The sequence below is a fragment of the Papio anubis genome, chromosome 19 (genome assembly GCF_008728515.1).
Source record: "Papio anubis isolate 15944 chromosome 19, Panubis1.0, whole genome shotgun sequence".
NCBI lineage: Eukaryota > Metazoa > Chordata > Mammalia > Primates > Cercopithecidae > Papio > Papio anubis.
In genome coordinates, this window is record NC_044994.1 from 24,555,672 (window position 1) to 24,580,625 (window position 24,954).

Sequence of the window (24,954 nt, forward strand, 5' to 3'; positions counted from 1 at the left end):
AAGTGGTGGGATTACAGGCGTGAGCCACTGTGCCTGGCCTGTTATTTTCTCATCGTAATGCTATAGTTGGAAGGGCTTTAAAACACCTAATCCAACCTTTTTATATTGAATATGTAGAAACTGAGGACAGGGAGAGAAAGAGATTTACTTAAGGTTTTCTTGCTAGAGAGTAGCAAAGGTGAGACTAGAACCTAGTTTTGTTCCTCTATCAATGCTCTTCTTCTCTACATTATTACATGAAACTCTTGTTCCTCCATTTTTTATGGGTCTATTAGGAGTCAGGAACCACGTGATCTATAGGGTGTGCGAATCTGTTTGCCAGCCCGACACCCTCGCAGCTGATTTTAAGAAGAGACGCTTACTCAGAGACCACACTCCACCTGGTGGCAATTTACCTAAACTGCAAGTACCTCTTCCCTTGGTGTTGGTGACTACTTTTCTTTGCCTTCTCTCTTCCTACTGATTCTTCTTTCTCACTTTTGTCTGTGAGTTTCTCTTTTTTCATCTGTTCAGTAAATATCATGGTTTCTTTAGGTTCTTGACCCTCCTACTCTACATTCTCTCTTTGAGGGGCAGGGGAAATTCATTTACTCTTGAGCTTCAAATACTATCTACATGCTGATGACCCTTACGTCCTCATCTCCAACAAGAATCTCTCTCCTGAGCTCCAGCCAGAGCCACCATATACATTGACACAGTTTGGTCCCTGTACTTCCATGGGGGGCCATTCTCATGGTAGTCTATGTGACTGGCATCCCCCTGGGGTTAGGTAGTGCACTGCAGCAGGCTTTCTTCAGGAATCTCAAACATAACATGACCCAAAGTGAACTCATTATTGCCCCTCTGAAAGCCCTTATCCGGGTATGATACCCCCTTCATTCCTTTGTCATTGCTGGCACTTCTCTTCCTGACCACCACCTCATCAGCTCAATTACCAAGTCTCGTGGCTCCTACTATCTAGCAATGCTGGTTTCTCTTCCTGACCACCACCTTGTCCACTCAATGACCAAGTCCTATGGCTCCTACTATCTAGGAATGCTTGTGGCTATTTGCTCTTCACTTCAGCCTTTCTTATCTTGGCTCAGGCCTTCAGTATTGCTGGCTTGAGTTATTGCTGCAGCCGCCTTCTAACTGGTCTTCCTAGTTTTGCCCATCTTTAATCCAGTCTTCACGCTGCTGCCAGAAAAGACTTTCTAGAATATAAACTTGCATGACGTTTTTCTGTTGAAAACCCTACAATTGTTTCCTGTTGTCTTAGGGTTAAGTTTAAATTCCTTAAAGTGACTTACAGAGTCATCCAGGACCTGAGCCTTGATTTCCCGTCCAGCTCCCTTCTCTCCCTTTTCCTGCGCCATTCACTCTCTATTTTGGAAGTGGCTGTTCAAGTGAAACATAGTCACTTTCACGTCAGAGCCTTTGCATCCCTACTCTTCTCACTATATTTGTGATCCTCCTCGCCTGGCTAATCCCGATTGGTCTTTGGGGCTCAGCTGAGCTTCCTCTGCCAGGAAGCCCTCCTTGACCTCCTAATCCTGGATCAGTGCTCCTTTTCTGTTTTTAGAGGATACCAATGTCCTCTCTTTAAAACCTTTATCTTACTTTATTGTAACTTGGCTCTCACCTCCCCACCTCCCACATTAGGTTTATCTTCACTAAGGCCAGGGCCTACTTTTCCAGTGAAAGAATACACAGAAAGGAGAAAGCCTCATGAATAGTTTCTTTGTAATTTCAAATCTCCAAAGTGATAGAATGGTAGCGGTTTTATCTAAAGGCACAAAGTATGCTGGGTAAGTCCTCTTCGTGAGAAGTGGCAGGACCCCAAGTAGGAGGGCCTAGCCTGTGCCACAGGCTAAGGGCCCGGAAAATATAGGCTGGCATGAGAGCCTAGTGAACCTTAACAGCTGGAGATCTTCACATTGACACATCTTGTTCCAACAGCACTCTGAAATTCCTATGTAGAAGATTGAATCTTTTAGCTTAAAGACTTATATTCAATTCAGCTGGAGCAGTTCCTGGCCTCACACCCCCACCTGGAAAACAATAATTACAGTCCAATGAGAATTAGTCTCAAATTTTCTTCCAAAAGGCAGTTATAACAGAGTGAGCATGAAGTTAGTGGATGCTTGGCAGATGAAAAAAGGATCATTTTAAAGTTGGGAAAAATGTTCAAAACCAACAGGCCAAAGCACAAAGTTTGCCTATTTCAAGATGAAGTGTGAATATTTTATAATTTTGCAGGATTGGCCTTTGCACATATATCCTTGAAAATTCATCAACTCTATGAATGTCTTTGGTTTCTAGACAAATTAATTCTCTTGATGTCCAATGAGAAAGAAATAGAATGAGTTACCAAGAGTGTTTAAGATTGTATGATTCTTAGTATAAAAAAGAGTCACGGAAATAGAGAATAAATTTAATGCTCTAAAAAGTTGTCATTGTTAAAATGACGTGTTAGAATGATATGTTAAAAAGCAAATTTAAAATTCCTGATAAAATTTTTAATGATATTAGAAACATATTACAAAGTCAAAGATTTTTTTCTTTGTTAAAAACTAAATTTAAATGATCATTTTCAATAAGCTCCATAGAAGTGACTTTCGAAGTCAAAGTTTTTAAAAACAATCTTGAAATGAGCTATCTATATAAATGATGGAGTTTCAGATATTGCGACTTCACTGCTTCCACATTCCTAAAGCAATACTGAAAACCCAAGAAACTATTCTGCAGTACTGGCAAAGGCATGCATGGTTTTATTCTTTATATGTAGGAGTTTAGCCTACTCTAGACCTCATGAAAGATTGACTTGCTTAGGGTAAAAGTAATAATTTTAAATATCACCTTTCTATTAGTTCTAGTAGAATGCACAGGAAGGCATAACTCATTCCTGTAACAATAATGAAGAGAGAAATATGTGTATGGATGGATGTCATCAGTAAATGCCTTTGGCTAAATAAGGCACAATTTATTTGAAGGACATACAGCTGAATGGGCCTTCGAGTGGTCCAAGCATGAAGAGGAATGCAGAACTGTCAATGTTCATTGTAGGTGCCTGCCCTCTCTCTTTCTCTCCCTCCCTCCCTTACCCATCCTACCTCTTTCTCCCTTCTTGAAGGAGATAAGTGAAAAGGAAAAATACACATGGTAATGGGAGAGGAATGAAGTTACACCAGATGTTAGAAGAAATATAGGTGGAGTTGCAGTTAGCTAAATGAAGTAGAATGAGGAAGACAAAGCATGATTACAGGGAATGGGAAAGAGAAGTAGAAAAAAAAGCCATTTGAGGCACTGTTAACAAAGAATGGAAAAATTATTTTTGGGGGGAGCCATTTGAAATTACAAAAAAGCAAAATAATCTTTCTGGTTGCCATATGCTTCAAGAATCATAATATTTGAAGTTTGGTAGAGGCAGAAGTAAGCATAATTTCATTGGTCAACATGTAGTGATTTATACAGTAAAGTCAGTAAACAAATGATGGCAGGAATATTAACCTATTGTCAAGTAGACAAATTTATGAAATAGAACTTGCAATGTGGAAAAGACTATTAAAAGCAGAGGAAAATATGGACCATTACATGAGCCATGCAATGTAGTTTTCTTTCTTTTTTTTTTTTTTTGAGACGGAGTCTCGCGCTGGAGTGCAGTGGCCGGATCTCAGCTGACTGCAAGCTCCGCCTCCCGGGTTTATGCCATTCTCCTGCCTCAGCCGCAGGAGTAGCTGGGATTACAGGCGCCCGCCACCACGCCCAGCTAATTTTTTGTATTTTTAGTAGAGACGGGGTTTCACCGTGTTAGCCAGGATGGTCTCGATCTCCTGACCTCGTGATCCACCCGTCTCGGCCTCCCAAAGTGCTGGGATTACAGGCTTGAGCCACCGCGCCCGGCCCCCAATGTAGTTTTCTTAAAACAACAATGATATGGTTTGGCTCTGTGTCCCCACCCACATCTCATGTTGACTTGTAATCCCCACGTGTTGGAGGAGGGGCCTGGTGGGAGGTGATTGGATCATGGGGGTGGATTTCCTCTTTGCTATGCTCGTGATAGTGAGTGAGTTCTCACGAGATCTGATGGTTTAAAAGTGTGTGGCACGTCCCCCTTCACTCTTTCTCTTGCCGCCCTGTGAAGAAGGTGCTTGCTTCCCCTTCACCTTACACGTGACTGTAAGTTTCCTGAGGCCTCCTAGCCATGCTTTCTGTACAGCCTGCAGAACTGTGAGTCAATTAGACCTCTTTTCTTCATGAATTACCCAGACTCAGGCAGTTCTTTATAGCAGTGTGAGAATGGCCTCATACACAACATGGCACTGCAGCAGCTGAAGTGAACCAGCCCATCTTATTGTTTTAATTTTGACATCTTTTCAAGTGAAATTAAAATGCTGTTGGTGTCACTTAAAATAAATGTTTAACAATAAGACAAGGTTGAGAAGTTGGTTATAGCAGACGTCACTGGGGAGAAGAAAAACATGCGTCTCAAACTTGAGTCATGTGGCATGTAATTACAGAGAGATGTGCACAGCTCTAAAAAATGCATTTTGAAAAGCATTAAATTTTGTAAAAAGCATCAACCCTCAGGTCTGGAGTTGAAGAATGAGTCATGTCTGAAAGCAAGGAAGTGCTTGTGATTTAGCATTTTAACTCTTGGGGAATGGCTTTATACAGAATAGTTGGGCAGATTTAGCAAAATTGGTACCTTCTCTTTAGAACAGTGAAGCCGCAGGATTCCTGAGAAAAGTGGGCACAGTTGGTGCTTAAGCTTTTAGTCAATGAGTGTTATGAAAAACAAGAATAAAATCATAATGACTTCTTCAAATTAAAATGATGTCAGAGGCCACTAATAATCTAAATAGAGATGACCATTATATATAGATGGAGCCTAGCTGCAAGGTCCAAGCTTGCCTAATTTGGTCCAAGATTGCTGAAATATTAAAAAAAAAAAAGTAAAGATGCCAGGTGATATGAAACTCTGACTACAAGCCCCCTGCTATCCTACCTTCTGCATTTTTAAGACCTTGTGGAACACTAGTTTTGACTTACCCTCGCAAGCCTTAGCTTCACAAAAGCAGTGGCCTAATCATTATCAGGTCACTAAAATCACAATGCTCCCAAGAACCCAGAGTCAAAATTCCTGAGTCTTCTTTGATACCTTCTTTAATCTCATCTCCCATATCCTGTAAGTCATAGTGCCTTTAGAATCTTTTAAAAAATATCTGAGCTTTGCTCCTTCCTTTCTACATCTAAAGTCACGTCAGTCTGCGACCTAATAATCTCAAGCCTGGATTGCTAAAATTGCTTCCTAGAAGCACACTGCTATGACAATAAAAGTATGCCTGCACATTTCAATTAAAGAGCCGTTACTACCCTTGATGAGTCTGTAACTGCTAACAGTTTTTAATGTGCTGAATTGTCTACAAAATTACTTGTATAGACTTCATCAAAAGCATGTAAATGTGTTGCAAAATTCATAATTATAAAATATAAAGTGTAAAGTTTATTGAAAAATGCATCTCCTATTGAAATAGATAAAGATGGCATTTCCTCCCATCAGTTTGCCAATCTACAGATGAATATTTCTTATCTCTATAAAGGGACAGAATTCACCTTCAGTTTTCTCCTCCTTCTGTGCCTCCCCATCTCCTCCATCCTTCTTCCTCACTCTCTTTTTCCCTTTCTTTCTTAACCTAGGGGTGGGTCCTGAGAAAACTTGCTGGCAAAAGTTGGCGGAATGGAAGGAGTTTTGAGATAGGACTATCATTCAGTTATTTGAAGTCCTTCTAAATTGTGTGCCAGAACAATATAGTAATCCATAATCAAACATATTTTTAATTATTTGGCAGCTGATGACCTCATGTAATTTTGTAAAATGCAAGCATTGGAAACCCTCTGATTTTGCAAATCATTTAATTTCCCAATATCTAGGAAGTGTATTGAAAAGACTTTAATACAACTTATTAGCTATTATTCCCATTAGTCTTTAACTTAGAGACCCTTGTTTATGGTGCTAAAATGACATAAAACTGGGGTAAAAACAACTCCAAAAATTGGATGCTTTGTACTTTAGGAATGTACCCATTTTTTTCTGAGCAGAGATCTATATATTAATGCCAAATTTCAATTATCTAGGAAGTTATTTCAAAAGTCTTTAAAAGTCATGACATCTGAGAATTATATATAAATTCTAATATTATGTTTTAATGGAAAATAAATTTTTATAATTATATATTTGACAGAATTAGAACAGATTTGAATCCTCAAAAGAGAAACTAATTCTAATTCAATGAAGCTGGTTTTTTAGGATTTAATATGTTATGTACTAGAATATGATATGGAAACATTTTGTCTGACACCTGCATATAGGAGGATATTCTGTTTTAAGACTATAGGTTTAAGTTTTTGTAAAAATTGACATAAAAACTGTAGACCATTATTAATTATAGGGCTTATAAAAGATGTTTTAAATTAAAAGATGCACTAAATTAAAAGATGAATTAAATATTGCTCTCAGTACCTGATTTATGATAGACGCCTGTAACATAATCCTTTTATTTTAATCTTAAACTCTGAAGTCTTTGTGGATTATATACGCATGGATGTAGTTGACAAATGCAGGCAAATGGGAGACTTGTGCCCAAATGAAAAATGAATACCTGTTTATAGCATCTAATAAATTTTTTTTTGAGACAGAGTTTCACTCTTGTTGCCCAGGCTGGAGTGCAGTGGTGCGATCTCACCTCACTGCAACCTCTGCCTCCTGGGTTCAAGCAATTCTCCTGCCTCAGCCTCCTGAGTAGCTGGGATTACAGGCACGTGCCACCATGCCCAGCTAATTTTTGTATTTTTAGTAGAGATGGGATCTTGCCATGTTGGCCAGGCTGGTCTCAAACTCCTGACTCCAGGTGATCCACCTGCCTCACCCTCCCAAAGAGCCAGAATTACAAGTGCAAGCCACCACACCCAGCCTATAGCTAATAATGCTTTGGCAAAGGTTAATAAAATGTTTCTTCTACCTGTGTGAATAATATTAAAAAAAGACATTAACTTACCTATTACCATATATTCTTTATACTCAAAGTTATACTGTCCTTCTACAGAAGTGATAATGGAAATTTTGGCCTTTTCTTCTGAAATCATGCAAAATATGCAACGAAGACACCCTGGCCTGGGCTCCCCCCAACAGCAGAGCCTGAGACAAGGTATTACATGCAGATGGCTTATTTTGAGAAGTGATTCCCAAGGAATGAGAGTGGGAGATAGGAAGGGTTGAAAGAAAGAAGAAGGAAAAGCTATTTAAAGGGGAATGTTACTGAGTTGGGTCACCACTGTGGGCAACTGCAGTTCAATTCTCTTAGGGACCCTTTGAGGAACCGTGTCAGATACGCCTCAAAATTGCCCACCCGAGGGATGTATTAGAGGAGTATTTAGCCTTTGGGTCTTGTTACTATTGGTCAAGGGTCACCTCATGAGATATTAATTTTACCCCACTTCCAGGTTTATGCAAACATCAAATGTAGCATCCCACATGGCAGCAGCAGAAAGGCACTGGGGTAGAAGATGAGTGATAATGAGGTTATCCCGGAATGCAGTTGGTTGGCTGGCATGCAAAGGTGGGCCTAAAAGGTAGACAATAGGATGCAGTAAGTATCTCATCTATAGATCTTGACACTAAACTGTTAGTACTGAAAATGGTGAAAATGCAGAAAGACTGGCTTTGCAGCAAATTGGTGTTTCTCAGCACGCTCTGTTTTGTTTTTTACGAACATCTCCTATTGTGAGATACGTAGGAAAGGCCTGGAATCTTGCTGGGTGTTGTCACCTTGATGGAATAAGAGTGACACTCTTTCCATTTGTACCCACATTTGTTGCTTTGCCTTCCCAGGCTCCTCTCTCAGAAGTGCTTAATTCTTTGACCATAATTAGGGGGTGGAAGAGGTAAGGTTAAAAGAAATAGTCTTCACTTCTGCCTCCCCATTCTCCAGCAGAATGAACATGATGGCCGAGGGAGGCTTCACCTGTACCAGTGTTTGGAATGTCCCGTTCTGTGTCGTCCTGGAAGTTTTTACACCATAATTCAGTTCACAGTGTGTGAGAGGTGAGTCTTTTATTCCTGAAGTGGAAACCCTCCAGTACTGAACAGCTGTGGAGGGGAAAGAATGAAAGAGAAACAGGCTAATCCTCCCCCAGGTTCTCAGGCAGGTCAGTTCTAGGAAGATGTACAAATAAAGTTGAAGACATGAAAATTGATTTTAAAAATAATTATCCATACTCTGTACACCTCAGAAAGTCTTTGTCTTTTTCAGGGATCTTCTCACTTTGTTGGATATCTGAAATGTGTATTATTATTATTATTTTTTGAAACAGAGTCTCACTCTGTTGCCCAGGTTGGAGTGCAGTAGCACAGTCATAGCTCACTGCAGCCTCAACCTTCTGGGCTCAAGTGATCCTCCTGCCTCAGCCTCCTGTGTAGCTGGGACTACAGGCATGTGCCATCATGCCCAGCTAACTTTTCAATTTTTGATGGAGACAGAGTCTCACTGTGTTACTCTGGCTGGTTTCAAACTCCTGGCCTTGGCCTCCCAAAATGCTGGGATTATAGGCATGAACCACTGGCCCAGCCTGAGATGTGTATTACAGGCATGAACCACTGGCCCAGGCTGAGGTGTGTATTGTTATTGTTTGCTTTGATGTTGCTTCCTGCAACGTGGATCATGCCTTACTGTCAATTCCTAGAAGCATTTATTCCATTGCCAACAGTGAACTTTCATGGGAAATTGGGCTGTGGAGGAGTTCTAAAATATGGCTTCCTTCCTTCCTTCCTTCCTTCCTTCCTTCCTTCCTTCCTTCCTTCCTTCCTTCCTTCCTTCCATCCATCCATCCTTTTCTTCTGGGTTTTGTTCTGTTACCCAGGCTGGAGCACAGTGGCTCAATCATGTCTCACTGCAGCCTCTGCCTCCTAAGCTCAAGCAATATACTCAGCTTCCTGAGTAGCTGGAGCCACAGGTGTGTACCACCTTGCCTGGTAAATTGTTTCGTAGAGATAGGGTCTTGCTCTATTTTCCAGGTTGGTTTCCAACTCCTGGCCTCAAGTGATCCTCCTGCCTCAGCCTCCAAAGCGGTATGATTGCAGACATGAGCCACTGTGCCCAGCTGAGGTTATTTTCTATGTAAATCTTGATGTTCTGGAATTGGTGAGTGAATAAAAGCTGGTGTCCTTGTCTGCATGTTTAACAGTATGGCATTTTAGTACTTGTACAGATTCCTTCTTGAAACTTGTTTCTTAAACAATCACAGGAGGTTATTCACCAAAGTCAATGAAACTGAAATGTTCTATGTCAGCAGGAGAATATGACTAGAAGAGCTCTCATTATATCCATTGGAAGCATTTCCTCTGAACCTCAAAATATATTATTACATTTCGGATGACATTAAGAGATAGGTCTTTAGTCACGGAATTCTAGTAGGAGGGGGAAAAATGTAGTTTTGGTTATTTTCTTTATTATTGTTGTTAAAATGTGAATCATGCCCTTCAGTTGATGAATTCTCATTGAAGCTTCAATGGAAGGGGAAGATGAAATAACATAAATGATAGCTATAATTAATTTTATACTAAGCTTCCTTGATGAAATTAATATTGTCAGATGGAAATGTAATTTAAGCAAAATATGCTTATATGCTCATGTAAGCTAAGTTACACATTTGGACTTTAAGAAAAAAATCACTCTTGCATTTCATAGAACCGCTTACAAAATGATTTAGCTTAATTGTTTGTACAGCTTTCTAGACATTAGAGCTCTTTAAAGGAAATAAGGGCACATGAAATGAAAGAGAGAAAGACAAAGGGTCATTTTCAATTTGCTTATATTATTTGGAAAAATAACATAATCTTGCAGGACATTTCTAATTCTCAAAAGAACTAGTTTTTAACATATATTTTATTATACTCTGGCAGTGGTTTTGTATTAGTAAACAAGAAACAATTCTGACAATTTAAAACAATCTAAATCTCAGCTGAAATAAATCATATTGACTTGTTAAGTAAACTTCAAAACATATTGACCTAAGAGGTCAGCAAATGTTAGTGAAAAATACACAAGTCAATATTCATTGCATGCCTGAATTCTTTGTCTTTATATGACATTTCAAGCAATTTTAGTAACTGGTCAGGAAAAAGTGAAAAATAAGAAACACCAAGAGAGCTCACTGATTTCAGATAAAATTTTCCATGTTCTCAAGAAATACCCATAAATATCATACACTGACATTGATCATTATTCTGAAAAAAACATCTGCAACTTGTTTCTTAATAGGAAACCAACCATCATGTAACATAATGGAAAGTTGCAAGATCAATCTTTAATATTTCTTTCCTTAAGAATCAACTTCCTGTTCATAGTCAATAAAATACTTATTAAATTTACCAGTTACAGGAGCTTAAGGCTCATTGACAGGAATACAAAAACTCCAGTTGATGGACCAGAAAAGAAGGTGGTTTACTGGTAAAGTTAGCATTCCTCTTTAAACCCACATATGGGAATATGTGATTATAATCTACCTTTTCTTCCTTCAGAATATAGTGAATGTATGCAGTTGTGTTAAAAGTGTGGCATATTTATGTGACTGTAAAGAACAGGCAAGGTTGCCCTAGTCTTTGTGATTAAATGCCTGAACTATAGGTCTTGCTCTTAACCACTACACTGTACTTTTCTCTCAAATACAGCAGAGTAGATGTATCCAAGCAATGGTCATTACCTCACTCCTATGGCCACATAGGTTAGCTGTAAAATTTCAGGGAGCAAGAGCCAGTAGGAGGAAGGAAAGATACTAACATTTATTTAGGGTTTATTTCTTGTGTCATGAAGTGTGTAGCTGTTCTCCATGTGTGGTCTCATATTGTTCATTCAACAACTCTGAGAAGTGATGTTCTTCCCATTATACACATCAGAAAAATCTCAAACAGATTCCACAGTTATAACGTGGTGGAATTAAGGTTTTTAAGTTTAGAGACAGGGTCTCACTTTTTCACTCAGGCTTATGTGCAGTGGTACCATCATAGCTCACTGTAACCTCGAACTCCTGGGCTCAAGCAATCCTCCCATCTAAGCCTCCTGAGTGGTTTGGACTCCAGGTGTGTGTTAACCTGCCTGGCTAATTTTTAAAATTTTTTGTAGAGATAGAGTCTTGCTATGTTGCCCAGGGTAATCTAGGCCTCAAGTTAGCCTCCCACCTTTTTCTCCCAAAGTGCTGGGATTATAGGCATGAGCTCCTGCACCTGGTCTGGAATTAAGATTTTTTTTTTTTTTTAAACTGAGGCCTGTATGTTATCTCAGTAGTTATTTATTGCCTCTCTGATTGTAATTACCCCATCTTTTTTGTTGCTGATCTTTGTCTTCTATCCTTGATGTATCTCTAACACCTCCAATTTATTATGTCCCAAGCCATTCATTACTTTCCTTTTCAAAGCTGTTCCTCTCTTGTGCCCAGCCTCTCATGATAGAAATCTTAACTCTCCACTGCCCTTGCCCTTCTGGTCCATTATGTGTATTTACTCTTTAAGTCTCTGAATCTTGCTAAATAGATCCCAGGTTCCTTTGCATCTTGATGAAGCATCTATTAATATTATTCCTCATGTGGAGAACTACTGCAGACAGACTCCTAAATATGGTGGCCACATGCTCCTAGTGGTCCCACGTTGTGATCTGCTCTCCACAGTACAACTAGAATTATCTTTCTAAAGTGCAAATCCAGTCATAACACTATCCTTTAAAAATCCTTCAAAATCTCAGCACAGTGTCTCCAGGATGAAAATCTAATTTCCTTACCCTGTCACAGTAACGAAATTTGCATGCTGGCTCCCATCTGCCTTTCCAGCTCCTCCCCTGGTTTTCATTCCAGTGTCCTGTGCACTTCAGCTCCGCAGAACAAGTTGCCATTCTTGACCTGAAAATCCTCCACTTGAAGCGCCTTGATTTCATTTTCTTCCTTATTTGGGGGAAACCCTATGAAGACCTTGACCAACCTCCAGGCTGTTTTAGTTTGTCCCATCTCTGCATCAAGAGCTCTTTTGACCTTTGTGACCTCCCTCATTGTATTACATTAAAAAACAAAACCAGCTGGGTGCAGTGGCTCACACCTGTAATCCCAACACTTTGGGAGGCTGAGGTGGGCGGATCATGAGGTCAGGAGTTCAAGACTAGTCTGACCAACATGGTGAAACCCTGGTCTCTACTAAAAAATACAAAACAAATTAGCTGGGCTTGGTGGCACACACCTGTAATCCCAGCTACTCAGGAGGCTGAGGCAGGAGAATCGCTTGAACCCGAAAGGTGGAGGTTGCAGTGAACTGAGATCGTGCCACTGCACTGCAGTCTAGGCAACAGAGCAAGACTCTGTCTCAAAAAACAAAAAAAAACCAAAAATAAAAACCCCTCAAAAACCTATATGTCTCCTCTGTAAGACTGAATCTCTGAAGGAGGAGTAAGAACTGGCTGCCTCATTTCTTTTTGAATTATAAATACCAAATAGTAGATGGTCAAGTAGAATTTTATTTTTCTTTTTTGAGACAGAGTCTCACTCTTTCACCCAGGCTGGAGTGCAGTGGTGCAATCTCAAATCACGGCAACCTTCACCTCCTGGGTTCAAGCAATTCTCCTGCCTCAGCCTCTCAAGTAACTGGGACTACAGGTGGATTCCACCACGCCAGGCTAATTTTTGCATTTTTAATACAGGCAAGGTTTCACCATGTTGGCCAGGCTGGTTTCAAACTCCTGACCTCAAGTGATCCTCCTGCCTTGGCCCCCCACAGTGCTGGGATGATAGGCATGAGCCACTGTGCCAGGCCAAGAAGAATTTTTTTTTTTTTTTTAAATAAGACCTTTTATAATTTTCAGGGCAATTGTTGTCAGGATTTTTGGCCACAAGTGAAAGAAACCCAATTCAAACTGGCCTAAGCAGAAAAGGAAGTTTACTGCTTCATGAAGTTGCAAAGCATGAAGAGGTGCTGGTCCTCAAAATGCCTCCAGGATCCTTGTCTCTCAGGTCTGTGGGGCTTCACTCCTGGGTAGAATCTCCCCCGCAGCAGCTCCAGGGTAGTTACCCCCAATGAAAAGAAAGCTTCTCTTTCCCAGACTTTCCAATTACAATATTGAAAGGGAGTCTAATTGGACCAAAATGGTTATGTACCCATTTGAAGCCAATCATTGGGCTTACGAGTATGGGCTCAGTGACTGGCCTGCTCACTCTGCACTGAGGGTGGGGAGGCATAGCTTCCTGATGGAACACTGAGATGTTGTTTCCAAAATAAGGGGAAAAGGATATTGGGCAAATAAAGTCATCATATGTCTATTACACAGTGTCAGAGTGAAAAAAAAGCACTAGAATGCAAGTTAGGATTTCTGAGTTCTTTTAAAGGCATAATGTTTTATACTTAGTTGTTAACTTATATGTGAACTGTGGAAATTTGACCATAATGTATTCTGTGATTATCTATCAAACCAGGAAACCCTAAATTATATTAAAACTGGAAAAATTATTCTTTAGATGGCAATTTATTGTATCTTGTCAAATAAGTAATTCAAGTAATTCTGTGTTGACATCACTCCTCTCAAACCTATAAACTTAGTAAGCTCTAGTATAGCTAACTAGAGGCCCTGCTACCCAATAGGGACATCTTTGTTGCCAAGCCTCTAGGTGATACCCCAAGTCTTGAGGCATTTAGGAAGCCAACCAAATTGTATTACAGATGTATTTGGGAAACTTGAGGCAGACACTCACTTCCTAAAGCATTGCATCTCAAAATGAAACATGACTGAAACACCTGAGAATTTCCTAGTGTGAAATGATTTGGGTCTCTGCACCAATTTCCTTATTCTCACCTAGTAAGGATTCAGTGAAGAAAATGAAAAACTCTCTAGGCATTCTAAACAGAGAGAGATTGAAGACAGGGACTATCTTAGTCCATTTTGTGCTGCTATAACAGAATACCTGAAACTGGGTACTTTATAATGAGCAGAAAAATGATGGCTTATAGTTCTGGAGGCTGGAAAGTCCAATATCAAGGTCCAGCATCTGGTGAGAGCCTTCTTGTTGCACTGTACATGATGGAAGACATCACATGGTGCCCAAGAAAGAGTAAAAGGAGGCAAATCCACTCCCATGATAATAGCATTGGTCCATTTGTGAGCACAGAGTCCTCATTACCTAAACACCCTTCTCAACATCCCACCTCCCAATATCATCACAATAGCAATTAAATTTCAACATGAGTTTTAGAGGAGACAAGCATTCAAACCATAACAGGGCTTTATGGGCTTACAAAATCATTGAAAGGGATATAGGAATAAGGTATAGGCTGGGATTCTAGAATGATCTAGAACTGACTCACTAGGGGAGCTAACATGAGTTCAACAACTCATCACTGTAGATGTGACCCCGAGTTCAAAAAGTTGCTGCTGCTGCCATGCTCACTACTGAAACAGCCTCCTGACATCCAGAGAGCTGGAAGGTGGACACCTGTGGCTGTAAGTGATGGATTAGAAAGCCAGAATCAAGCATCCACTACTATACCAGCTGTTGCCACAACTGCATGTCAGCACCGGGAAGCTAGAATATTTCTGAAGAAAAGCTGTTTCTATAACCTTGCTTGCCAAAATAAACAGCCAAGGCTGGGCATAGTTGCTCACGCCTGTAATTCCAGCCCTATGGGAGGCTGGGGACGAAGGATTGCATGAGCTCAGCAGTTTGAGACCAGCCTGGGCAACCTAGGGAGACCTTGTCTCTCAAAAAAAGAAAAAAATTAGCTGGGCATGGTGGCATGTGCCTGTAGTTCCAGCTATTTGGGAGGCTGAGATGAGTAGATTGTTTGAGCCCAGGAGGATGGCGCCACTGCCCTCCAGTCTGGGTGTCAGAGCAAGACCCTGTCTCAGAAGAATAAAAATTCAAAAAAAAGAAAAAGCAAAATAGACAGTCAAGATGAACAGGGAAATTGCCTCTGCCTGAGATCCACCTCCCAAATCTTGTGTTGAGTTCCTCTAATATGCTAAGCCTCATTCGTATCCAGAATCCTAGTGATTTTTAGCTTTTCAACCTTTTGAACTAGGATGAGGCCATAAAGGTGACTGAGAAAGCCAAACTGCACTACCCTCCACAATGTGGTGAACTGTTTTAGTTTTTTTTGTTTTTTTTTTTTAATACAGCTTTTCCTAATTATGTTACATGTGTAGTATATGACTTATAAAAGTATAATATGTTTAAACATATTGTATTGTGACACAAAATATGTCTTAGAGAGCTTTCTTCGTGAGTGGATGTGAATGGAGCCCATTATTTTTTTTTTTTAACGGTGTCCGGCATGTGCATATAAGTTGTTTCTAGTTTTTGCTGGAACTAAAACTGCAGCAGAAACATACTTGCATGTACATTTTGGTGCATATGTGTGTTTTCATCCACCAAACATGCAGTTGGAATTGCCCCAAAAATGGTAGCAGGGGAATTCCCACAAGAGAATGCCCCAAACCGGATATGAGGCTGGCTGGGATTCCAAAGAAACAAGCACTAAATACCAGGGTAATCAGTCCAAAGCGCTTATAAGGGGTACCTACTTATAGAGTACTGCAGCAATGTTTGTGATGGACATCAAGAGAAAAGAAGTGTTCTATCTACGTTTGTCTACAGCAAGAGGGTTAGGGTATGAAGTCTGTGTGAGAGTTTAAGGAATTTGGTACAAGGCCAGGACCAGTTTCTTTCAGTGTTTTGGGCGACAATGTAGAAACCTTTATCAGTGCCTTGGAAATGTTCAAGGCCCCAGTTTGAGTTCAAAAATCCTGCAGCTGGCTGAGTCACAGAGTGGTCAAGGCACTCTGTGACTTCTGGTCAGGACACAAAAAGAAAGCTGAGAGGGAAGGGGGAACACTACAATGTGAATGATTTTATGGCATAGATTCCTAAAATTCAAAAACATCCATATTTAAATTTTGTCAGATATTGCCAAATTTCAACAGCAAAAATATTGAAACAGAGTATCTTCCACTGACCAGTTCAGAAGGTTCTTTCTTTGCTCAAGTCTTTGTGAAGACTGGATGTTTATTTTTTGCCATTCTAAAGACTAAAAAATAATATTTCACTGCTTAATTTGCATTTTTGGATTATGATTGAAGAGGTCTCTTTTTTGGTGTGGTTTTTTTTTTTGATGTTTGTAGTTCTATGAATCCCATTTAAAAATATGAGTTGTCATTTTCCTATGATTTTAAGGAAATTCCTTTAATAAATAACATTTCATTGTCTATCATGGGTTTCAAATATTTCTCATTATCTGTCTCTTATCTTTTAATTTTGTTTTATGGTATCCTTTTTTTTGTACAGAAAGTTTACATATTTATATTATCAGATTTGTCCATCTTTTTCTTTATAGTTTCTATGTTTTGAGTTGTGCTAGGAAGGCCTTGTATATTCTAATATTATTGAAATGTTCACCTCTATTTTATTTTGGATGTTGTCTTAGTCCATTTTCTGCTGCTATAACAGAATACCACAGACTGGGTGATTTATAAAGGACAGAATTTTATTTGGCTCATGGTTCTGGAGGCTGGGAAGTCAAAGAGCATGGTGCCAGCATCTGGCAAGGGTCATCTGTGGTGGAAAGCAGAAGTGAGTGCAGGAGACAGAAGGACAGCTGGGGGCCAAATTCCCATGATAACTACCCCACTCTAGTGATAATGGAATTAATTCATTCATGATGGCAGAGCCCTCATGGCCTGATTACCTCCTAAAAGCCCCATCTCTTAGCACTGGTAATTATGTTTCTAACACATTAATTTGGGGGGACATATTCAAACCATAACAATAAAATGTTTGTGAAAATCAATGTTAAGGGCACAGCCCTGCGCAAGACTGCTCTTATGTCAGATGCCAGCTGCAAGTTTGGGGGTCTCTGGGGTCACCCTTACTTCTGACCAACTAGCTACATATTCAGGGATTACTATGGCTACCCTCAAGTTTAATAATTCACTAGAAAGACTCACAGAATGCCCCCAAAGTGCTTTAGTTATGATTACAATTTTAGTATAGCAAAAAATTACAAATCAGAACCAGCTAAAAGAAATGCATAGCTGATGTCTGGGAGGGGTCCAAATGCAAAGCTTCCAGTTATCTTCTCCCTGTGGATTCCTTCATCATGTTACCGCTTCCAGCTCTGGTGTGTGACAATATTCAGAGTGTTGCTAACCAGGAAAGTTCACCCAAGCTTTGATATCTAAAGTTTTTATTGAAGTTTCATTGCATAGGGATAATTGAATTGTTGGCCATGTGGTTGAACTCAATTTCCAGCCCCTTCTGTTGGAGTGATCAGTTTGATACCATGTGACTCAAAGCCTCAATCCTTTAATCATGGCCTTCGTCTTTCTGGTGTGGCCAGTTCTCATCTTGAGTTAACTCTTTAGCACAAACTATCTAGGGGCCTATGATGAGTCATCTGATTATCAGATGTGGTCTGAGGAACCCCTTCTGAATAACAAAGGCACTCCAATCACTGGAGATATTTTAAGGGTTTAGAGGTTACGTCCCAAGGCTGGCACAAAGGTCATACCTCTGTTTGGGTCAATTAACTACACAGATGTAGTATTTTTTACTACACAGATGTTTTAATTTAAAAACTTTTAGATTTTTAAACATTTTTGGAATGATATTTTTATGACTTGCATAATATACAGATTAAACTTAATTTTTTCCCCAAATGAGTAGCTAATTGTTTCAATACTGTTACAGGTAGATAGGCATGAGTGGGGCAGGAGAGGGCTCTTCCCACCACCCACTAGAAATGTTGGGTGATGGTTCGGCAATGATTGCGTCGCATCTCTAAAAGTGATAAATCGGCAGCTGGCGCCAGGGAGAGGCCATTTTCTGATGGTTCACACCTGTTAACATTAAAATGTTAATTGAATGCAGGCCCCAGAGAGAAGCAGCTTCTTGGGCATGCACATTAAGAGACAAAAATGGCGAAGTATGATCTTCCTGGATCACTCCACCGGAAAAAGGAAGAAAGCCTCAAATGGGCATGAATACAAATCCTAAATGTACTGCATGTGCTCAATTAGCAAGGGTAAGGAGGCACCGCATGCAGAAAACCCACCCTGAGGGAAGAATCATGGGAAAGAGGTGAGCCTATAAAGTCCCAGGATCAAGTTTAAAGGTGCTTCTTTTGTCTTTCTTTTCTTCCTGAAAAAAAACCTTCAGGGGCTCACTTGGATCTCTTCCAAGGGTTCTTTACTTTCTTTGCTGTTCTGAAACTTTTTTAATAAACTTCCACTCCTGCTCTGAAACTTGCCTTAGTCTCTTTTTCTGTTTTATGTCCTTCAGTCAAGTTCTTTCTTCTGAGGAGGCAAGGGCTGAAGTTGCTACAGACCCATACGAATACGCCTCTGGTAACTCGGTGTAACTCAGGTCTCTGCCGCCGCTAACAATACTACTTATTGAATACTATATCCTTTCCTATTATTATGAAGTGCCATCATAATGGTGTACTAAATTTTCATATGTACGTGGCTCTGTGTATGTATTTCTACTTTGGCTAATTCATCTTTCTCTACCAACCTTAATATCACACTGTTCCAATTCCTATAACTTTATAGTGTTTGTTTAATACTATGCTTTGATAACTAGTAGATCAAATTTGACTAAACTATTCTTTTCCCAAAATATTTTGGCTCTTGTACATTTTCTTTTCTAGATAAACTTTATAATTTTGACAGACACACAAATACATTCTCAATGAGATTTTTATTGGAATTACATTGACTTTGTGAATTATTTAAGAGCAATTAGAATATTGAGTTTTCTCACTCAAGATGATGGTAATGTATTCTATTCTCAGTCCCTCTTAAAAATGTCCTTCAGCAAAATATTATTTCCTGTCTATATTTCTTGCTTGCTTTTAAAGATTATTTCTAGGCATACTGTTTCTTGGTATGCAATTGTCAATGAATTTTTTTTTTTTTTTTTACTGTTTCTAACTGAGTATTACTTTTAGATAGGAAAGCAATTAATTTATGTTTCAATCTAGTGCATCACTAAAGTATATTTATTAGTCCTCATAGGTTTTCGGTTACTTATTTTGGATATTTTTAGATATACAATTATATCACCTCCACAAAAATACTATTGTCTTCTCATGAATAAATATTAGGATATAGAGGTATAGAAAATAATGTGGAATAGAAGTATTGTTAGCAGGCACCACTGTTCAGTTTATAGTTTTAACATAAATGTTTATAATATTTCACTTTTAAGTAAGATGTTTGTCATATATTTCTGTATTATATCCTTTGTCAATTTTAGTAAGTTGTTTCTATTTGTATCACACTAAAAATTTTAATCAGGAGTGACGGCTTAAAGTAATACTAAGCAAAAAGAGCAATTCTGAAGGCAACACATTACCTGACTTCAAACTATGCTACAAGGATATAGTTACCCAAACAGCATAGCACTGGTATAAAAATAGTCGTATTAGACCAATGGAACAGTATAGAGAATCCAGAAATAAAGCCAAATCTTTATAGTCAATTGATCTTTAGCAAAGCATACAAAAACATAAAGCGGGGAAAGGACACCCTACTCAACAAATGGTGGTGGGATAATTGGCAAGCCGCAAAGTAGGAGAATGAAACTAGATCCTCATGTCTCACTTTATGCAAAAATCAACTCAAGATGGACCAAAGACTTAAATCTAAGACCTGAATCCATAAAAGGTCTAGAAGATAACATCGGAAAAACTCTTCTAGACATTGACTTAGGCAAAGAATTTATGAGCAAGAACCCAAAAGCAAATGCAACAAAAACAAAAATAAATAAATGGGATCTAATTAAACTAAAAAGCTTCTGCACAGCAAAAGAAATAATCAGCAGAGTAAAGAGACAATCCATAGAGTGGGAGAAAACATTTTCCAACTATACATCTGACTAAGGACTAATATCCAGAATCTACAAGGAACTCAAACAAATCAGCAAGAAAAATACAAACAATCCCAGCAAAAACTGAGTAAAGGATACAAACAGACAATTCTCAAAAGAAGATGTACAAATGGCTGGCAAACATATGAAAAAATGTTCAACATCGCTAATCATTAGGGAAATGCAAATTAAAACCACAATGAGATACCACCTTCCTCCTGCAAGAATGGCCATAATTTAAAAATTAAAAAAATAAAAAGATATTGGAGTGAATATGGTGAAAAGAGAACACTTTTACACTGTTGGTGGGAATGTAAATTAGTACAACCACTAGGGAAAACAGTATGGAGATTCTTTAAAGAATGAAAAGTAGTACTACCATTCGATTTTAGCAGTCTCACTACTGTGTATCTATCCAGAGAAAGAGAAGTCATTATATGAAAAAGACACATGCACATGCATGTTTGTAGCAGCACAATTCACAATTGCAAAAATATGGAACCAACCAAAATGCCCATCGACCAATGAGTGGATAAAAAAATGTGGTATATCTCTCTATATATACCATGAAATACTACTCATCCATAAAAAGGAATGAAATAATGGCATTTGCAGCAACCTGGATGGAGTTGGAGGCCATTATTCTATGTGAAATAACTTAGGAATGAAAAACCAGATATTGTATGTTCTCACTCGTAAGTGGGAGCTAAAATATGAGTATGCAATGACATAAGAATAACATAATGGACTTTGGAAACTCAGGGGAAGGGTGGGAGGAGGGTCAGGGATAAAAGACTACACATTGGATATGTTGTACACTGCTTGGGTAACAGGTGCACCAAAATCTCAGAAATCACCGCTAAATAATTTATCCATGCAACCAAAAACCACCTGTTCCCCCCAAATTGACATTTTTCTAAAAAAGGAGTGAGGGCTTAATTTACATAAGCCTTCTAAACTCCAAAAACACTCTCTTATGTTATTTCATTTGTAATTTTTTTTGGATGTGAGTGTAGATATACTGAGAAGGGAAGAGGGTCAAAGACAAAGTCCAGGATCTTTCCAACATTAAGAGAGTGGTAGGAAGATGGGGATAACCAATCAGATAGACTGAAGAGCTAGGGTAGACAGAATAGGAAAACTAAGAAACCAATGGCTTCTAGGCCCAATGAAGAAAGATCACCAAGAAGAAAAAAGGAATCCATTGCTTCAAATGCTGCTGATGGGTCAGGTAAGAAGAGGACTAGAAGAGCATTGACCACTGGCTTTGGGAGTAAAGGGGTCACTGGAGCCCTCTACGAGAGTCCAACTTCACACTTTGCCCTGCACAAGTGCTCTGCTCCTTACCTGTGTATTAAATTACGTTTAGCTAAGAGTTAGTAAAGGTGTTAGTCTTCTCAGACTACCATAACAAAATACCCCACTCTGGGTGTCTTAAATCTTGAGTTCCTTGAGAGAAACTTTTTCCCTTACACTTTCTGGAGCTGGAAATCGAACATCAGAGCTCTGGTTGATTCAGTTTCTGGTGAGGACTCTCTTCCTGGTTTGCAGACAGCCACCTTCTCTCTATGTCCTCGCGTGGCCTTTCCTCCATGCATGCCCTTGGGGGTTGGGAGATAATTCAAGGAAGAGAGCATGAGTGGAGAGAGAGCCCTTTGATGGCTCTTCTTGTAAGGACACTAATTGTATCACATCAGGACCCCATCCTTATGACCTCATTTAACCTTAATCACTTCCTAAGAGTCCCCGTCTCCAAATACAGCCACACCAGAAGTTAGGACTTTAACTTATGTATTTTGAGGAACATAAACATTCAGTCCACAGCAGTAAACTATAGTTCATGGGCCAAATCTGGCTTACTATCTGCTTTTGTAAATAAAGTCTTGTTGGCAAACAGCCATGCTGACTAGTTTACATATCATCTCGGCTACTTTTGTACTACAATGGTGAAGTTGAGCAATTGCAACAAAGACCGTGTGACCCACAAAACCTAAACTATTTATTCTCTGGCCCTTTACAGAAAAAGTATGCCAGCTCCTACACTTAGCTTGGCACATATCTTAGTTTCTCTGAGACAAAATTGATCATTCTTCTGAACTCCTGTGTTGGTTTTTCCTTCCTTCCTACCTCCCCTCCTCCTTCCCCTCTTTCCTTCCCTTTCTTCCTTTCCCTTCCTTTTCCCTTCTTCCTCCCTTCCTTCCTCCTTCTTTTCCCTTCTTCCTTCCTCTTTCCTTCCCTTCCCTTTTGTCTCACTCTGTTGCCCAGGCTGGTATAGTGGCATGATCATGACTCACTGCAGCTTCAAACTCCTGGGCTCAGTGATCCTCCTGCCTCAGCCTTTGGAGGAACTGGCATTGCAGGTGCATGCCACCATGTCTGACTAAGCTTTTTAAAATTTTTAGTTGTTTTGTAGAGATGGGGGTCTCACTGTATTACCCAGGCTGGTCTTGAACTCCTAGCCTAAAGCAGTGATCCTGTCTTGGCCTCCGTAAGTGTTGGGATTACAGGCATGAGCTGCTGTGCCCAGCCAGTATTTATTTTCTGATACAGTCATCTGACTGTTAATTTATTATCATGTGTTGTTATTTTTAGGTGTGGTTATCTTGCCCTCCAATTACATTAACATTTCTTCAAAGGCAGAAACTCTGCTATTTTCCTTTGTTTCTCCCACAGTCTTATGCAGATAAAAAGGATGTAAAATAAATATTCATTAATTTATGCTACATATGTGCAGATTTCACTGCTTACTCTGCCCACAACTTCCGAAAAGCTTGCATCACTCACAGCCTCGAAAAGGGGCAGGGCTAAATGCCATGGGATTACAGCCCTGGCCACCAACAATTCAGATTGTTTTTGAGAGTTTGAACTAAGACACGGAGTGGATGCTGCTGGCATCCTGTCAGAGAATTGCCTCAGACAAATAAGAGCCACTTCTTCTTGGGGTTAATATGATAAGGTCTCCGCGCTGTTCCTCTGTCCTTCTCCTAGAGCACTCTTCCAATAAATCCCTTAAATAAAATTTCCCTATGTCAGGCTCTGCTTCTAGGGAACCCGATGTAAGAGCTAAGTGAGGGCCTTCAACTCAGACCAAGACTTCAGGTAGGTTCCTGTCTCAGGTAATTTCCAAGTCAGAGTCAAATCTCCAGAAAGTGTTATGTCTGTAAAAATGGACTGCTGCAGTGTTCGAGAGGTGGGAATGCTCCCTAGTGCTACTCTCATTGATGGAAGATGGAGAGGAGAAATCCTCCAGTGGGCAGTCTTCCTCCTACATCAAATTTAAGGCAGTTCACTAGCTTGCGAAGAAAATGTCAATAGGCTGATGTGGTTGGGGTTTGCTGAACCTGTCCTATAATTTACCATAATGTGATCATCTCACCTCCAGTGCCAGTCATGGGTCCTGATGCAACAAAGTATGTGTCTGTGTCTGGGGTGGGGAAGGATGGTAAGGCAGAGCTTCTATTTTCTGGTGTATGTGCTTTAAACTGGTGCCATCTTGCAGACCTTTTTCTTTTTCTCCTCTATCTTTTTGGTAGGCGTTCTGTTTTTCCTCTGTTAATATATGTTTGGAGGTGGTGATTAAATCTACGATTGCATCCATAATGTGAAAAACTGAGGTAGAGCTGCAAGAGGAGAAGACTTTACTTGGAGAAAAATACCTTCGTGGCATCACCTCAGGACAGAATAGCTGTCTGTGATCTTGGATTGTTGGGTAGAGGTAAAAGTAATTATGATTTTAATGTGGATACTCTAAATATGTCAGGTATGTACACATGCCTTTAGAATTGCAAATGCCATGGCAGGGGGATGTACCAGAAAAATTTGATTGACTATACTGCTTTGGCTCCTCCTAGAGAACCTGCTGGACTCACTGCTGCTGGTTGGAGCAGCTCAGTAGGAGACACATCTCTCTCCTCGACCATTCCCCGTGTGGCTACCTAAACCATTTCCCTTGTGGCTACCAGGCACGGACTCTGAGCCGAGACCAGCTGATGCCATGGATGACCGATGCCAAGTCAGCATCCCTGTTGAGAACTGCAGTGAAGGAAAGGAGAGAGCATTGTTGATGGTTGGTTCTGAACCCTTGAGCTTTAAGTTCATGCAGACCTAGGGACTGAGGGAACAAATAATGGGTCATCCACAGGAAAGGAAACCTGAAGGAGAAAGAAAAATGACAATGTTAAGAAATGATGAAGAGATAGTAATGGTGCTAAAGATGGTGAAGAGAGTGCAGAGATAACATTGGAGAAAGAGATGATGACAAAGACTAGACAGAAGAAAAGACTTTCCAAAGAGACTGAGAGCGCTTTGTGCCTCACATTTCAATTCCCATCTCCTATCCCCAGGAGACACATATTTGACTTTGGAGCCCATCTAAAATAACAAATACCGCCTCTGCTCTCTACAGGCTTATAATATTAAAGAAACAGCACTCAGATGAACCATCATATACAGAAGATTGAGACATTAAATGCAGAAGGGTAAGTATACACAAAGCATAATACATTGGAAATAATAGTCCATTTTACTTGTTGCCCTTAGAAAGCATGAGATTGTCTCACATTCTCTGAACAGACCCCTCTTGCTTTCTTGATCTGGCATGAGAGAATTTATTTTCCATGTAACAAGAAGAGCCTTGACTACAGTACATCAGTTAATGAGAGACATTTTCCAAAGCTTGGCAGAACAGAGTCATCAGGTTTCTAGATCCTTAGGGAGTAAGATCAGAATCTACAGCGACCCTGTGAATTGGGAGGAGAGACGGAAGCATGGACAGTGAAAGGTGGTGTGATTATGCAGGGGAAATAAAAACAACCTTTGAAAAACAACGGGAAGGCGATGGGCTACATGAAATATGTCGTGTGGTAGTGCGTGTAGTTGTAATGAGCAGTAGTGGCAGAATAGACACTGCATCTGGGCCAGCCATGTAGCCAGTTGGTTTAAAAAGCAAAATTAGTTCAGTGATAAGCACAGGCAGGGCATATTTGATACTGGAGAAAATGTTCCTTTTATACTCAGCATTGCCAA

At 39.8% G+C, this 24,954-nt stretch overlaps 1 long non-coding RNA gene across 1 annotated transcript; it reads left to right on the forward strand.

The window, feature by feature from the left end:
* Window positions 1–6,904: 6,904 nt before the first annotated feature.
* LOC110741764 lies at window positions 6,905–12,170 on the forward strand. Its single transcript, XR_002518586.2, has 4 exons — window positions 6,905–7,187; window positions 7,483–7,611; window positions 7,971–8,083; window positions 9,053–12,170. It is a non-coding gene; the product is annotated as an uncharacterized LOC110741764 (long non-coding RNA).
* The last annotated feature ends 12,784 nt before the right edge of the window (window positions 12,171–24,954 follow it).